Source organism: Columba livia, chromosome 1 (genome assembly GCF_036013475.1).
Source record: "Columba livia isolate bColLiv1 breed racing homer chromosome 1, bColLiv1.pat.W.v2, whole genome shotgun sequence".
Classification (NCBI taxonomy): domain Eukaryota; kingdom Metazoa; phylum Chordata; class Aves; order Columbiformes; family Columbidae; genus Columba; species Columba livia.
Genome location: NC_088602.1, coordinates 202,823,463 through 202,841,602, shown reverse-complemented (window position 1 = coordinate 202,841,602; position 18,140 = coordinate 202,823,463). Strand labels below are relative to the sequence as shown.

Genomic DNA, 18,140 nt, shown 5'->3' with positions numbered 1-18,140 from the left:
GAGCGATTATCGCCAGAAGAGAATGATTTAGCCTATATATCTCCTAGCTCTGTATACCCTATATGTATATGGGATGACATGAGTTGTTCCTCAGAAGCGTTTGTTTTTCTCCACATCCTTTCAAGTGACTTTGTGATGACCCTCAAATCCTGTATTTGGCTTGATTAAATGTTTTCTCACTATACAACTGCACTTTTGTGATCAGCCTACGTTTTCCAATTGCAATTGCACTTCCATTTCATCATTGCAATCTAACTCCAAGGATTCTCTGACAAACAAATCCCAGAGCAGCTTAGCATCTGTACATGTGACATATTACAGACACAGTGCACTGAAATATATTGTAAAAATTCAGATTTTATATGGCATTTGGAGATATTTGAGTGAAAGCACAAACTGTGCAATCCAAGACCAGATGTTCATTAATCAGCCTTGTATCATATGTGTTCTTTATTCTTTATTGTGCTGTTTCAGAAGTATATTTCCAGACTAGTTCAGTTATCTCCAAGACAGCTTGTGTCTTCTATTGTCTCACCACTCCAAGAATAAAGTCAAATTCTTACCTTTTGGAGAACATATTCTGTCTGAGCAGTTCCATGTGTGCTAAAGCATATCCATCTGGCATCCGTGAAGAGAACTCAGTGTGATAAATATTACTACAAATTAGCATAGTTTGAAACCTTGGCTCAAAAAGAAGGTTTTAATTAACTGTATTTACTGAATGGTTTTGGGATGTGTTTTAAGACTACTCCCTGCAGAGAGATGAAGGTAAACAAAGACTTTGACACAGCACGAGTGTGTTTGCGTGTGTGGACATGTGTCCTCTGATCCATTTTCTTGTCCAAAATATGGGATTTATTTTCTTGTTCCAAATGGAATATTTGACAACCTAGTCGTTGCCAGTAAAAGTTTTGGATTCAAAATAAAATGTCAATAACTGTCTTTATAACACATGACTCAGGGTAAAAGTGCTATTGCCAAGGTTTATCAGTTGTTAAACTTTCACTCAGTGTAGATACAATCTGTCTGCCTGAGAGCTGAAACAAGAACATGTATTCCAAAGTGTAAACAAGTCTCATATGATTATAGTGCTGACTTACCTTTCGTTAAAATACTTCCCAAAACAGCGATGGACCACCAGGCACATACTTATGGACAACTCTTCAGTTGGTAAATTGATGGAGCTTCTCCTTTTGGCCACAGCCAATGTGAGGTGTAGGATTAACAGCAGTAGAGAAGCAGCCACTTTTTGGACAAAGTGTAACAGTAGCAGCAGAAGATAATAAAAGACAGCTGGAACCACTCCTAGGTGGCTAGACAGATGGAAATGAACTCAGTTTCAAAAATAAATTAAATTATAACACTCAAGTATGTGCAAAAATTAAGAGACTCAGCAACAAAAGACATTAGGAAAACGTAAAAAAAAAATAAATCTCAACAACTGTTCAGCTTTGCTGCTTTACCTGAAGTGATACTCCAGATGGACTAACACCAAGAAAATTGAATATGGTAAGGATACTTCAGATTCATATAACATAACTAGTACTGTACACTAAAAGACTGATTCACCTGCAAAATCTCACACGCTCATAGTAATGTTTTTTGGAAGACAGAAAGAATATTACTTCACAGAAGGACATGGGGTCAGGTCCTCAGCTGATGCAAATTGGCTTAGCTACTTTGATTTCAGTGGAGTTGTGCCAGTTAACTCTGGACTAGATCCTCAAATGAAGTTTTAACTTGTAAAACTTTCAAATGTTTTATTTAATGCCTTCTATGTTGGAAAAATTCTCTCTTCCACTCTTCTTCCATAGTTCTTATTTGGTTCTACAATTTTCTCCATCTTTTTTTGCAGCCACTAATGCATTCTGCTGGAATAATTAAATTGGAACAAATATTTTTTCAGGAAGATATAATAGGAATAAGGAATGTATCAGCTGAGTTCATTTGTAAGACAGAGCAATCCCAGTCAAAATGGTATTTCACTTATTCATTTTGGGAATCTACAGTTACACTGGTATTTGTCTTTTGTTCTTTGCAGTCTTGAACTTGCCTTTATAAAAAATTTGTGGTGTTTTTTTTATTTGTTTGTTTGTTTGTTTTGTTGTTTTTTTTTACATAAGCCACTTGACTCAGTACTGTACTCCACGAGGTGTGATGTCAATGTAATATGCTAATATGTAGATATATGGTCAGTTTCTTTTTTGAGTTTATATCTGAAAAAAAATATACAATAGAATTTTAATAAATAATTAGGAAATATAAAATATACAACATATTTATAAGATAAAATATGTGATAAGATTAGGAATTACAGGGCAAACCTGATTACATTACCCAAGGTCTTAAGAAATGGGACGTGCAGTCCCTGGTTCAGAGGTTTTCTATATTATGCTTGGAAACTGCTTACTCTTTTTGCTTCGGTATCCTTTTACTTCAGTTTAATGAGTCATTTTTCCTTTCTTATCAACAAATAGTGAGGATAAAGTTGCTACTATCTGAACTGTTAACTTGACATGTACGGGTATAATGCGATTCATCCCACCCAATTTTGCCTTCCATGCTGGGTCCTTCAGTACTGTAGTCTTTAGTTTGCATTGTAAACAATGGAAGAAAGGCTATTTCAGGAAGATGTTTCTTCCCACCCATCTCATGTTTGTCTTCTATGTCAATGTGGATCAATCCCGGAGATGTTCATTTTCTTCTCCCTGGGCTATAAAGAGCCCAGATTTCTAAACAGCTTAAGCTTTCAAATAGGTGAAATTAGAGAACATAATCACAAATATGGTCCATATAGTAGTTATATGTACAGCCAAATAAACATTTCTGAGAACACTACTATTTCTAAATTACAATATATATAAACCTACACACATAATTACTAATGTTCATTACCAGCTGGGAATTTCCCAACAATTCATAGCAGAAATGTCTGAACGAGGAATTTGATGGAGAGGAGATGATTGCAATATGCTGTGGTTCAGGTCAGTCTTTAGGGAATATTTTACAGAATATCAATCAACAAATATCTCTTTATTATAATCTCCCAGTTATGAGACATGTCATGTGTCAGTGCTTCTGACTTGAAAGAGGCAAAATCAGCAGCCCACCTGAAGTGCGTGTACACTAATGCACGCAGTATGGGCAACAAACAAGAGGAGCTGGAAGCCATCATGCAGCAGGAAAGCTATGACATAGTTGCCATCACAGAAACATGGTGGGATGACTCATATGACTGGAGTGCTGCTATGTGTGGCTACAAGCTCTTCAGAAAAGATAGGCAGGGTAGGAGAGGTGGAGGGGTGGCTTTGTATGTTAGAGAGTCACTCAACTCTGTTAAACTTGAGGTCAGCAGTGACAAGGTTGAGTGCCTGTGGACCAGAATCAGAGGGAAGTTCAACAAGGCTGACATCCTCGTGGTCTGTTATAGACCACCCAACCAGGACGATGAAGGAGATGAATTATTCTACAAGCAGCTGGCAGATGTCTCAAAATTGACGACCCTTGTTCTTGTGGGTGACTTTAACCTGCCGGATATCTGCTGGGAGCTCAATACTGCACAGAAGAGGCAGTCTAGGAAGTTCCTACAGTGTATAGAGACAATTTCCTTCATCAGCTGGTAAATGAGCCTACCAGGGGCAAACCCCGCTAGACCTACTGTTTACAAACAGAGAAGGGCTGGTGGGAGATGTAGTGGTTGGAGGCCGCCTGGGGCATAGCGACCATGAAATAATAGAATTTTCAATACTCAGAGATGCAGGGAGAATCATTAACAAAACCTCTACACTGGACTTCCAGAGGGCAGATTTTTGCCTATTCAGAAGTCTAGTTCAGAGCATACCTTGGGAAAAAATGCTTAAAAACAAGGGGGCCCATGAGGGTTGGACATGCTTCAAGCAGGTGGTTTTGAGTGCACAGGAACCGGCTATACCAGTGTGCCGAAAGGCTAGCCGTCGGGGAAGACAACCGACTTGGCTAAACAGGGAGATTCTGAATGAAATCAGAAATAAAAAGAGACTTTACCGACTGGAAAAAAGGGCTGGCTACTTATGAAGAATTTATGGAAATAGCTAGATCATGCAGAATAAAAATCAGGGAAACAAAAGTGCAATTTGAAGTTAATTTGGCCAATTCTGTCAGGGATAATAAAAAGTCCTTCTTCAAATATGTTAATAACAAAAGGAGGGGCAAGGAAAACCTCCATTCTCTGTTGGACTTTGAGGGAAATATAGTTAACAAAGATGAGGAGAAAGCTGAGGTACTTAATACCTACCTTGCCTCAGTTTTTACCAGTAAGACAGGTGGCCCTCAGGACAACTCATCTCTGGAGGTGGTTGACAGAGACAGGAAGCCAAATAGGCCCCTTGTATTCCAGGAGGAAATAGTTGGTGATTTACTGAGCCATCTGGATCCTCACAAGTCTATGGGACCAGATGGGATCCATCCTAAGGTGATGAGGGAGCTAGCAGAAGAACTTGCCAAGCCGCTCTCCATCATCTTCCAACAGTCCTGGCTCACTGGGGAGGTCCCATATGATTGGAAACTGGCCAGTGTCAACCCAGTCCACAAAAAGGGCTGCAGAGCTGACCCTGGCAACTACAGGCCTGTCGGCCTGACCTCGGTGCCTGGCAGGGTTATGGAGCAGATCATCCTGAATGGAATCACACAGCACCTTCAGGATGAACAAGGGATCAGACCCAGCCAGCATGGGTTCAGGAGGGGCAGGTCCTGTCTGACCAACCTGATCTCCTTTTATGATCAGGTGACTCACCTGGTGGATGAGGGGAAAGCCGTGGATGTGGTCTATCTGGACTTCAGCAAGGCCTTTGACACTTTCTCCCATAATATACTCTTGCAAAAGCTGGTAGCCCATGGCTTGGACAAGTGTACTGGCTGGAGGGCCGGGCCAAGAGAGTGCTGGTGAATGGGGCTGCATCCAGCTGGCGGCCAGTCACTAGTGGTGTTCTCCAGGGGTCAGTGTTGGGTCCAGTCCTGTTCAACATCTTTATTGACGATTTAGATGAGGGGATTGAGACCATCATCAGCAAATTTGCTGATGACACCAAGTTAGGAGGGAGTGTCGACCTGCTGGAAGGCAGGAGGGCTCTGCAGAGGGATCTGGATAGACTGGAAAAATGAGCTGATTCCAATGGGATGAAGTTCAATAAGGCCAAGTGCCGGGTGCTGCACTTTGGTCACAACAACCCCCTGCAGCGCTACAGGCTGGGCGCAGAGTGGCTGGAGAGCAGTCAGACAGAAAGGGACCTGGGGGTACTAATTGACAGGAAGCTCAACATGAGCCAACAGTGTGCCCAGGTGGCCAAGAAGGCCAACGGTATCCTGTCCTGTATCAAAAATAGCGTGGTCAGCAGGACAAGGGAAGTGATCCTTCCCCTGTACTCTGCATTGGTGAGGCCACACCTGGAGTATTGTGTTCAGTTCTGGGCCCCTCAGTTCAGGAAAGACATTGAAGTGCTGGAGCTGGTCCAGAGAAGAGCAACACGACTGGCGAAGGGACTTGAACATAAGACCTATGGGGAGAGGCTGAGGGAGCTGGGGTTGTTTAGTCTAGAGAAGAGGAGGCTTAGAGGTTACCTCATCACTCTCTAGAACTACCTGAAGGGAAGTTATAGCCAGGTGGGGATTGGTCTCTTCTCCCAGGCAGTTAGCAATAGGACGAGGGGGCATGGGCTTAAACTCTGCCAGGGGAAATTTAGGCTGGATATTAGAAAGAAATTCTTTACAGAGAGAGTGGTCAGGCATTGGAATGGCCTGCCCAGGGAGGTAGTGGACTCGCCATCCCTGGAGGTTTTTAAACTGAGATTGGACATGGCACTTAGTGCCATGATCTAGTAAACGGACTAGAGTTGGACCGAGGGTTGGACTCTATGATCTCTGAGGTCTTTTCCAACCCAGTCAATTCTGTGATTCTGTGTGAAAATATTCATGACTGGAAGCAAAATCTGTGTATATGATGAGAGGCATCAGGAAGACATAAAAAGAAATTCAGCCTAGTTTAGAGAACCATTATAGATCTATCCTGAAGGCTTAAATGATGTGTCACACTTAAGATATATAAACTAGTTTGTTTCATGGGAAACCCATAAAAGTGATCTCTTATGCCTAGAGGGGTTCAGCTGTCCCTCTTGGGGTTTTTGACTTTTTCAAGAGTTAGGTTATTGGGCAGGCTGTAAACTCAAAACTTCTGCCTGGAAGGCAGAAGCTCTGCTTGACCTGTGATTCCTCTGTTTTTGCCAAAGAAGGTTGCAGGAACAACATACAAGTAAATTAGGCCTCTGCCAGTAGAACGTATTTTTTGACCTGAACTTCCCTTGCTATTGCTGCAGCATTTGCCTGGAAATCAAATAAACTTTCTTTAGTTATCTTGTCATTCTTCTTTACAGACTGTTTCAGGTTAGTAAGAGAAAGTTTTGTGCTCCTTTCAAATCCAGAGTTCCTCTAAGATTTCTCAGGCAGATCTTGAAAGATAAATATGTCCATGAACAACATTTATGTATTCTTTTTCATCATGTTTCAGCTCCAGCGTTTTTATACTGTTTATTGGAAGTTCATCTTGAAACTACTTTAATTTTCAGCTGTTTTACTTTTTGCCGTCAAGTCTGTCCCACACTCAAAACCTGCCTGGAAGACAAACAAAAAATATGAATCAGTTTGTCAACTTATATTGGTGTTCAGAAACTAGTGTGCAGGGGTAAACTGTAACCACCTCCATTGTCATCAACTAGTACAACATATATTCCCACAAATTATTTAACGAGGGTAGAATGCATTCTTTTCTGTTACTTAATGAGGTCTAGAACAAATCTAGGAAATTACCTAATCCCTTATCATGAGCAGGACAATCAGTCTGCTTCTTGAGGGAACAGAGCAGCTTTCATGATTTAATTTGGTAAAAAAATCCTTGTAAAACTTCAGAATTGTGGTCATTCACCAAGAACAAGATAAGCATGGTGATGCTTAGGCAGTGGTATTGTTTATTCTTTTGATGTTTCATTTTTCTTCCCATTGACTGTAATAACTACTTTTAGAAGCTAACAACCTGCATTCTTACATATGACAGCAAGAAAACGAACATTTTCATACAAAGCACTCTGTTTTTCCCAGTCTCCCCTCTATGCAGAAAACAGAGAGAAATTCAGGCATTTAGACACTGTCAGTTATAGGTGTAATTTATTTTCCACATAGTTAGGTCTGCCTTTATTGACAAAGTTTTGTCCTTGTTTATTATCAGTTTAGACTCTTATCTCTGTACCTAATGCTTTATCTTTATAACTTGGAGTTGTGGGTTTCATAACCTGTTCTGCTGAAAGCAAAATGATAAGGGGAATAAAGTATCCTGTATCTCACGAGAGAGTTGTGTAATAGACCAGCTCTCAATGGCTTACAGTGCCAGTGAAAACAGATTAGAAAACTTGAGCTCCAAATAACAGCTAAAAACCATTAACATTAGCATTACCTTTACATGTCTCTTGTCATGTGTTTATGATGTGGTATTTTCATCTGTCTGACTTTGTGTTGTTGCTATGTTTGCTATATCCTTTTGCTTCTTCAAGAGCTAGAAGGAAAGGCACAAAATCCTATGTTAATTTGCATTTAGTTCTTGTGTTTTAATCTCTGATCAGTTCTCTGGATTGTTTCAGGAGCCCAATAGGTTTAGGACATGGTTGTACTTGCAGTGTAGATACAGATCTACAGTATCAGGCTTAATATTCCCTAACATGCCACTCTTGGAAAGTCTGCTACTCTAAAATCTGCTGACCAATTCAGTGGGATGTTACAGAGCTGTAAAATACTGCTATCCTGACAGTTTGCTGAATTTTCTGCTCCTTACTGAAAATTGGACTCTGAAGTTCTGATTCTCTCACCCATCTATTTACTCCTCTGGATTTCCTCTTCCTTCAGAGACGATAGACTGGGCCTCTACTGTAGTTCTTTATGCAAGCCAACAGTCTCTGACGTTGTCCTAAAATTGGAGAGGGAGTCATATTAAGAATCCTGAAAATACAAGTATAAAAAACACTTTATGAGTAGTATAATGAATACTTCAATTTTACCTTCTTTACACATTACCACAAACCTCAGTGTGTTGATAGCTTTCATTCACATTCCATTGAATCTATTAGGTGTTTTCATCCACCTAATTTAGGAATAAATTACTGAAAAAATATTTTAAATTAAATCCACTGCAATATTTTAAATTAAAACTTTCCCCATCTACACACACACATACACACACACTTCATTAACACAACTGTGCTACTTCCTTTTGACTGAAACTGAGAGCAGCTCCAGACAAGAAATCTCTGGATTAAGTCTACCCTTGCACAAAACTACTTCTTGGTTCTAACTCACTACTGACTAAACAACTTTATGGCAGGGTCTAGGGTATAAAAAGCATCAAAGCAAATTAAAGCCACTTTTGTTCTCCCTTTACTTATATGAGCTACAAAATACACAATTCAACTCATTGTGCTTTATACCACTTCATAGCCATCCCTCATCCAGTTTTCTTCTCATTAATGGCAGTAAAAGGGTCATGACTAACTTGGGAAAACTATGGCCTTAAATGCTGATGGTTTCCTGAACACAGTTCAGATGATACACACACTCAATCTTTGTGTTTCCTGGGATATTGGTCAAACCACCAAGAAAAGCACAAAAACTTCATTCACGTTTCTTTTTTTAGTAGCAGAAAGGGATATTATGTAACTTCAGAAATTTGATAAAGATTCAGCTTCAGAGATTGGCTAGTTAATGGAACTATTCTGGTTTCCTCAAAAGAACTATGTGTCTTTGCAATGATAATGGTTGAAGGGTCCTTCAGGGCTTAAAGTCTTCTTCTATATTGCTGAAAGGATAATATTTTGAACAGAGACAATCTACTATTCATCCCCTGCCCTGATTTATGTTGTAGACTTTGGATAACTCTCACTTAGTAGCGGAAATTGTCAAAGCTTTGCCTATCTTTTAAGCAATGGATTAGGATGGAAGGGTAACAAGAAGCTTGAATGAATCACTGGATATGATACAGTCAGTTGCTATGCAAAGTGATTGTAGACACTTTAATGTGCTTTTCTGGAAATGATTTTACCTCAAGGCAATCAGAGCTTCAGCTTAGTATTGTTTTTGCCATGAACAAGAGCTATTTCACTATGTAATCTCTCATGTGCCGTAGAGAGTGACTACTATAGTTTACTTACAGTGTGACATGCGACTTAAGGAAACAGCCATAAATATACAGCTGGAAGAGGAGAAAATGTCAGAAGACAAGGAAGATTGGATTTTTCACAGATGAAAAAGGAAATACTGAGCTTGGGGAAAAACCATGAGGTTAGGAAATGTGTGATTCTAACTCTGATGACTAGTTATGACAAGAAGAGATAATTTTTGTTTGATGGTATAGTTCTGTCTGGAAATAGAACGATACCTGATAGGTGAGGCGACTTGTTCAAGTTGTGTTTCATAGTGTTGGCATAGTTTTAAGAAAATATAGTCTTCTTCTCTAGGCTTTTAGTAATGTATTAGGCTTTAGGCCACCTAGTTCCACTACTCAACAAGTTCCCTGTAGGCAGCAGCAGGAGGTACTGGAAGGATTGTTCTTCAGATAGCAGCAACAGAAATTTTTTTCCAGATATGTCATTGATTCTCAAACTAATTTTTCTTTACTTCTCAACGGGAGGCCTTGAGATAGGGCACAGTAACAGTGGTTTGAGTCTACGGCTCCCATGAACTATAGCCCCTGCCTGCTGCTTCTGCTTGTGCAGTCCATCTCTGCCCCTCATCAAAATCACTTCTACAACAGATTCTTCCCCTTACTCTAACTGCCACTGCTTCTTGTGGGAATCTGCCTGGCAATATGTACCTTACCAAAGAGACTATATTCTTTACTCTGTCTTGGAAAAACACAATTATCAGCAAGTTAAACCAGTCAGTCACAGCGAACACAGCCTGTGACTGTGCTGACATCAGCAAGGTAATTTTGTTGCATGAATCTTCCACTTAATTGGGAGTTACTTTGCTCCCCCTAATTAACAGCATGGTGGGCTGACCTTGGCTATCTGTGAGACTCCTACTCGGACACCCTCTCACTCTTCCTTCTCAACAGGACAGGGGAGAAAATAAGACAGAAAGCTTGTAGGTTCAGATAAAGACAGTTTAATAAGAAAGGCAAAAGCTGTGTGTGGAAACAAAACAAAAAGAGGAATTTATTCACTACTTCCAATCAGCAGGCAGATGAACAAAACCAGGGTCTCAGTATGTGTGGCTGTTGCTTGGGAAGATAAATACCATAATCATGAATGTCCCTGCATCCTTCTCTTTCCCTCAGCATTTAATACTGAGCACAATGTCATATGGTATAGAACATCCTGTTGGTCAGTTTGGGTCAACTGTCCCAGTTATGTCCCCTCCCAATCTTTTACTCTCCACCAGCATCCTAGCCTTACTGAGAGGTGGTTGGAGAGAAGGCCTTCATGCTGTGAAAGCACTGTTTAGTAACAGCAAAAACACTGGTATGTCAACACTATTTTAGCCATAAATGCAAAGCACACCACTACACCAGCTGCTGTGAAGAAAGTTAACTCCATCCTAGCCAGACCCTCTACAAACAGCAATTAAAGAAGTCCATCACCAAATAATCACAGGATCTGAAAATATGAGCAGAAGGTGACCAAGTACTCTCAAGAAGTACAAACAACTGAAAAGTGCTGCAGGATAAATGTTGTAAAAAGTTTAAGAAGTTAAATGTGAGATGGCATTTATGAGATCTGCAAGTGTTATCTTGCATTTCCCCGACATCCTTCCTGATATAAGTAATGCTTTTATAGACATTGGCTTGCCTACCACAGTGTCTGTTCAGAAAGGTTTCACATATGGAGAAAGATGATGAACAGGAATTCTGTAGAAGAAGAAAATTCTCTGGCATTAATTAGTTGACATTACTAAACAAGATTGTCTTCAGCACTTGGTATGAACCAAGTAAACTCTTCCAAAGTGAAGCTCTCTTCTGTTGGCTTTGCTCTGGTAAAGACTGGAACTGGCTGAAGCAGAAGATAACATTTGAATTCTCATGTCCATATTCTGAAACTGAGATAAAATCACCTTGTTTTTGAAATTATTTCTTGGTTCCCACTGATCTTTTTGAAGGTAGAGAATTCCCATTTCACGAAAAGGGTGTTCAGTTAAATTCATATGCTGAACAACAATATTTCCTGAAATAGAAATAACAGCTGGCACAGTACAACTAAAGCCCCAAGGTCATTAAATATTAATGATAACAAAAAAGAATATGAGTATGTTAGCTCTGTTTAAATTCTAAAACTTGTGAAGTACAAATGAATTTTTCATCCATGTAATATAAGTGTATGAAGAAAGAATGCTCTGTTGGGCAAATTCATGACTTTATCTGCAAAGAACTGCTGTATCTTGAAACAGCATAATATTTTTATGCTGATCTTTCCAGAAGAAACCACTGGAAGATATTGAAGATTATAAACTTCATTGTGAATGCTGAAATATTGAGACACATTCATAAACTTTGCTATAAAAGTATTCTTTTGGGATGATAATTCTTACCAACCACAAAAATCAGCAAACCTCAACTCCACGTTCTGTGTTTAATACTGCACAAATGCACTTTCAATCATTACGCTCAATACTGAGATTTTGACATTTTCTACATGATTAAAAATGCTTATAAGACTAAATGAAGCTCATTAAAACACTACTAGCTTCAAAACTTTTTAGGCAAAAGGAGGAAATGCCTGATAGAGATGCACTTAACCCAGTTTAACCCTCATTTATCTTGGGGGAATAAGCCTTTATTTTATATCACTGTAAAGAATCATTTTTGTGTGTGTCATTGTTTTAAATATGTTGGATACAAACACCATTTAAACCAATCCAGCACTTCAAACGTTGACCAAGCTTTAATTGGCTTTAATCACACTCTCAAGCATTGGCAAGCTAGGGCCTTAAATTGTAAGAGCATGTCCCAGTGGAAACATTAAAGACCTTGCTAGTGGAAATAGGATAGCCGATCTCACATTAAATAGGAAATATAAATCTACATGAAAAGATCATGGCTATCCTGAAAGTCTTACAAATTGAGGTAGTTGTTTATTGGTTAAGAAAAACTTTCTAGTTCTCAGGGTGTTGTTAGCCCAAGTTAATGAACCATGACTTTCATTCCATCTCATGCAAGACTTCCAGATTCATGTTAAACTGAGGTGTACAAGCACTTTTAAGCTTCTTTTTCTTTTTTTTTTTTTTCAAAATAACAAAATATTTCAGTGTTTGTATACCTGAAGGTGGACATATTAACATACAAGCTTTGATGAGAATTGTAATTTGAAAAGCCTGTTTGATCAGAAAGAAGGAAATAAATTAAAAAAAAAATAGTTCTTCTGTTACAATCCATGGGTTTCATGTTACCAGTATCAAGTCTAGAAAAAAATGACAAAGTATCATTTAATATGTAATTTAAACTTGGCCAGTGTCTGGTCTGATGGCTTAAATGTTTTTGTGTGAATCTTACCCTCCAAGAAGACATTTGTAAAAGCCTTATGCCCACATAAAAATTAGTGTCAGACCTTATAATTTCACTTCTATACACATAAATAAATCAATGTTTGGGAGTAGAAGACAGGAATTTTTCATCCAAACCATTAATTTTGTTTGCCATTAGACTAGTCAATAGAGTTCTGAAAGGAATCTTTCGTGTGTCAAATAAAAACAGGCTAGTAGGGAATTATTTTTTCTCTAATGTAATAAAAGAAGACTCTGTGTTTATTAGATGTTATTCAAAGGTTTACTATAATGGATCTTCTGAATAAATCCAGGATATATTGTTCTGGTTGAAAAAGTATCAACTTTCTAACAACTTGACTGATCATTGTGAGACTTTGTGTTCAGACTCTGGATCTTACACTGGACCGATACCAGTAGTTACATTCATTAGGATTGTTGATACTTACTTGTACTTGGTAAATTCTAATGGCTTGATCTCTTCTGGACCTGCCTTAAAATCATAGTTTATTTGACATTGCCTTTATATGCTTCGAGTTTAATGATTCAAATTATTCATGTAGAGTGGAAGTAAATATGCAGTACAACTGACAAAATCTTAGTCTGTAGCTGGTCACTTGAGACTCTCTTTGCACACAGCAGAGTTACTTAGCAGAGGTATATTTCATCACATCTTAAAATAAATGTCAAAAATAGGTCAAGTGTATCACACCCTGGAAGTGCTTATTTCTGTCTATTGACATTTGCAATCTCAGCTATTGATGTCTGTTGCAGAAATCCTAGCACAAGTGTTTATACTTTCATTGTCAAATGTGATCAGGAACTTGCACATAGCACTAAAGTGTTTGAAGAAACATTCCCGAGGCCTCTACTTCAATCCATCCAGCTATTGAAGAGGTGTATTTATTTCATCATGGAAATTTTAAAATAATCAGTTTAGGGTTATAATGATAATTTTATTTTTCTCTGACCAGGGATTCCAGTTGCATATGCAGGGACACAGGTTTATGTGTGATGATTGCAAACTTAATGAGCAGACAATGAAGACTGTCATGAGTGTTAATGAGGAAGAAGTTCACATTTTGTCAGTAGTAAAGGCTGGACCCAGCAATGAAAGAAATCTTAAGCCATGACAAGTGCTCTGCCTGATGTAGCAATGAAAAAAAAGCAAGCAGGAATAAGGCTCAAAGAGGACTGAATTCCTTGAAGTACTAAAAGAAGAAAATGGTATTTAGAAAAGTTAAACTGAAGAGACTGTTGGTCAGAGAGGGAAAATAAACTTATTGTTACAGTGGAGAACACAATAAGATGAATTAAGAGAAGTCACAAGTGAGAGAGGCCAAGTGGTTCTTTCTGGGCCTTTCAGAGTTGCTGATAATTGACAGTTCTTGGATTCAAACCAAAAGTTTTTCTATATTTGTTCTAAAGATAACCCCAATGGCTTGGACAGAGTTTCATTAATATACCTGGGAATACTTATCTCACCCCTTGAAAAGAGTATGTATTTTTAAGAGATAACAAGTTCATTTCTGTAGAGTAGAGGAGAAATAAGGTGTGGAAAAGTGACTGATTTCCAAATGTGATAAGAAAATAAGGTAGTGTTTAGTTTAGAAGGTGTGTCTGACAGCAAAGTTTAATTTATACGCCTAAAAAACCTTGGAAAAAAAAGGAATTAAACCTTAAGGAAAATAGAACTACTGTCAATCTGAGGCATAATCTGCCCCCATTAAGGAGGTAATACATATCTTGCCTTGTTTTGAGCAAAATGCATGGATGTGTGGAGATCAGATCCAGTAGGAACCAAACAGTTGCCTCTGTAATACTGCACATTTTCAGGTCTGTAACATGGTAAGGAAAAAAATAAATTTATTCAACTACATAGCTAAGAAAGAAAAAATGGCAATACACATATGTTGTTTATCCAATATTCAGAACAACAGTACCAGGACATGGGGTACGTGATTATCATAGTTTAGTCATTACTGTCTGCTACCTAACTCAAGGTGTTGGCTGGACAATAATGGATATTATTAGCCCACCACGAGTTGTGTGGTTATATATTAGTTGTGAAGGTATCTAAACCAATTTGCATAGCCTCACATCTGAAACAGAATAATCATAAATATGTAGACGTTATTGTGAATGTATAATAATTCCACCCACCTAAATTGTAATTAAGGTGTATACGCAAGACATTGAGCCATTAGATGCACATGCATCCAGATGCATTCAGGAATACAGAGGGCTTCTTCCAGGAGGATGGAAAAATTAGTTTTTATTACCCCCAACAACAACTTTATAAAGTGGTTAAGACAAATTTCTCATTCCAAATCAACACGATTTGTGAAGATGGCACGAGAGAAAACTCACATTGACAAAAGGCTGAGAGTTCAGTTTTGAGGGAGTTATATTTTCTTGCAAGAACGGATTTAGTCCAATCAGATAAAAATCACACACTTCCAAAGTATTGCATGGATCAGAAATTCTGCAGTGTTCATTTCTGTGTTTTGTTTATTTGGGTTTTTTTGCCTTTCTTGTTTGTTTGGTGGTGGTTGTTGTTTTTTCTCCTTATTTACAATACCCTGATGTACTGGGAAACAGGTCTTGGGAGTTTCATTAAAACCAACAATGGTGGCAATTAGACAAGACTGAGTAAGTATTTCACTGAACAGTTGTACCTCTCTTCAAGGAAGACCATCCCCAAAGGCTATGAAATCATGAAAGATACTGAAAGACGGAGTAAATGCAGGCTCTGTTCCTGAAAACTGAGGTTCGGTGCCTCCAGACTCCTCACTGTAAATCTAAGAGTTTATCCCACTTAAAAGTCTGCTACTTTGCAGATTCAGGGATTAGAACGTACCAGATGAATCCCTTTTGCAAGGGAAAGCATGGAAGTTGCGTCCCGTCTGGTTTTCACAGAGAGAGGGTGCCTAGGGAAAAAAATCCACTCAACATTTTATTGGAGTTAGCAAAGTGGTTATTGAACTGGAAATGCTTCAAAACAATCTGAGTTCAATAAATCACTCCTGAATTAATGCTATTAATTGAATTTTCCAACAAGTTCTGGAGAAAAACCTGAAATATTTCAGTTCCTAGGTTTTTCAAATCATAATGACTGAAAGGAAAGTACAATTATGAATATCTTTCCAATATAAATTAGCCAGTTTTAGTGTACACACAAGGGTCCATTTAGAAAGAGAAACGAGAAGAGTTTTTGATTGTTCAACAGCCAACAGACTTATTTGCTCACAGCAGAGACTCTTTGGTGCTGACACAACACTTGTGTCTAAATGGAAAGCAAAAAATGATCTATTTCAAGGAAATTCTGTTGTTGGTATTGGGTACACGTGAAAAATGGAACTTTGTTAAGGGAACATGCTAGTTTCCTATATGCTATGTTTTTTTTTCTTTTAAATCTATTGCATTTAAACATGAACCTGCTTGGCAAGCTATAGAAGAATTTACATTAAAAGATGCAATCTGTTACTGTTACAGTAATCTGCAGTGATTATTTCATAACTCAGAACTGCGGAGGCGAGGAACCCATACCTGAACCATTAACAGCTTGACAGCATATAAACAATGTCAGTATCAAGGAGTCTTTTTTCCCACAAAGATTCATCATGATATTAAAATTAGCACCTGAGGCTGCAGGGTGGGGTTGTCAACAGCTGAATTGGAATAAAGTATACTCTAGATAGAGTTCATTCTATTAGACTGACTTGTCAGAATTAGTTTCACTTTGTATTCTTTCCACAGAGCTCAATGAATGCAATGAATGCATTAAATGAAACTTGATTCTTTTTGTTTGAAACATAGATCTGAGTACAAATACATGATTCCAATAAATGTATGACTATATTTCCCATAATACAATGACATTTTACATAGTTATCAGCTGCTGATGTTTTAAGAAACTGTATTTTTGAAAGTCAGACTATATGTGCTCACGAAATATATCTGGCAATGTCAGAGAAAGCCTGTCACACTAAACAAGTTATTTTTCTGTAAGTTATCTGATAAGTGGCCCTTATCCCTGCAGAGATCTCATGTAAATATTTAAAAAAAAAATGTAAGAAAATCTTGTTATGATCACAATATGGTCCTGGATGTTTTGTAAAGCCAACAACTCTTCCAGCCAACTTAATATTCCAGCCCAGGGAGGGACTCCTCCCTGTGTTTTGGGAGCCCTACAAGTTGTTTCTGAAATTCCAATATAATCACCAGTTTTATACCAGAAATCCCATGGAAGGGGCCTGATTGGAATGTGTGCATTTTAGAAAACTATATGATTTTTTTAAAGACTTCTTTTTGTAGCTCTGTTTAATGGAACTGACTCAAACCTCAAACTTACAAGTACGGAAATACTTTCCTTCCCAACCTGTCAAAATATGGTCACTTGTTCAACTTCAGAAAGAACATATTCATATTCATTTCCGTGCTGCCTCTCATGTCACATCCACAAAGACATCTCTTTAACTTCCAAATGATTGCTTAAAATTGTTCCTTGGGCTGCTTAAAAATAAGTAAGCTAATATCAAGTTCAGACCATTGACCACTATTAGTGATCACTAGATTGACTGGTATTACCTCATTTTCTTAAAAGCCCTTGGCTGCCTATATATATCTTTTTCACCTGCAAACTTATTTCTCAGCCTTTGGTGACGTGAGTTCAAGATCCAGTGTGCCTCCTTTCTTCATACAGTGTATATGTCATGGCACTTTCAAAAAATAGACTTGGCATGGCATTTACATGAAGATTAATATACTTACAAGAAAGCCACTTGCATGCAGGATAGGTATTAAATTTCCTTTTGTATTTAGTTGCAATATAGTCAAAACCACCAGTAGAATTTACTAAGCACTTCAATTCACCCTTAAAGAGACACATAAAGTTCAGTTCAGTATCCTAGACCTTGGCATCTAAAGCCATTTGAGTGTTCAAGATAAACAGACAGAACTGGCAAGTATGGCACACTACCAATCATCTTCTTAATTAGCACTTTAGGCCACTACAAATGACACTGGGCATCCTTAGTCTGAAACTCAATTCCACATTTGGCATGTAAAAGGTAATTTAGATTATGTAAATTTCTTCTGTCATTAAGAGAGTGAGCCAAGGTATCCCTGGCAGACAATTTGGAAAGTTTATATGAGTGATGAGCTACCAGGAGCTCATTAAAAATCAGCTCAATTCAGATGTATATCCAAATTTCTTCTTTTCTACAGACATGTTCTTGGGGCTATACAGAAAGCATATCTGTATATTTGCTGGTGCATAAGCTGTCAACAACTATATTTCTGAAAACTTTCAATTCCAATGAGTAGTGCTTGATCCCAAGGCCAAGTGGAAAGGCAAGGCATATGCCTACTCTACTCAGAACTATTTCCCTTTAAAGCACTCAGCCTACAGTTGAGTCCCATAGACTGGGGCCTACATCTGTGGTTTTGACTGTTCTCTATTCCCTGTGCTTTTACCCAAGGTAGCTGATGTTCACATCATATAGACTGTGCAGAACTGAGACCTCTGAGCTCCTGAAACTAATTCATTGATATGTTAGAACAGATCTTCCTGAGGATGCTCTTGCTGTTCC

At 38.3% G+C, this 18,140-nt stretch overlaps 1 long non-coding RNA gene across 2 annotated transcripts in view; it reads right to left on the bottom strand.

Annotated features, from left to right (window-relative positions):
* LOC135578981 (uncharacterized) overlaps positions 1–702 on the bottom strand; it is a 36,456-nt gene extending 35,754 nt beyond the window's left edge. For both annotated transcript variants that reach the window (XR_010471165.1, XR_010471166.1), the window contains exon 1: positions 564–702. This is a non-coding gene — a long non-coding RNA (uncharacterized LOC135578981). The remainder of the gene's footprint in view (positions 1–563) is intronic.
* Positions 703–18,140: the final 17,438 nt, after the last annotated feature.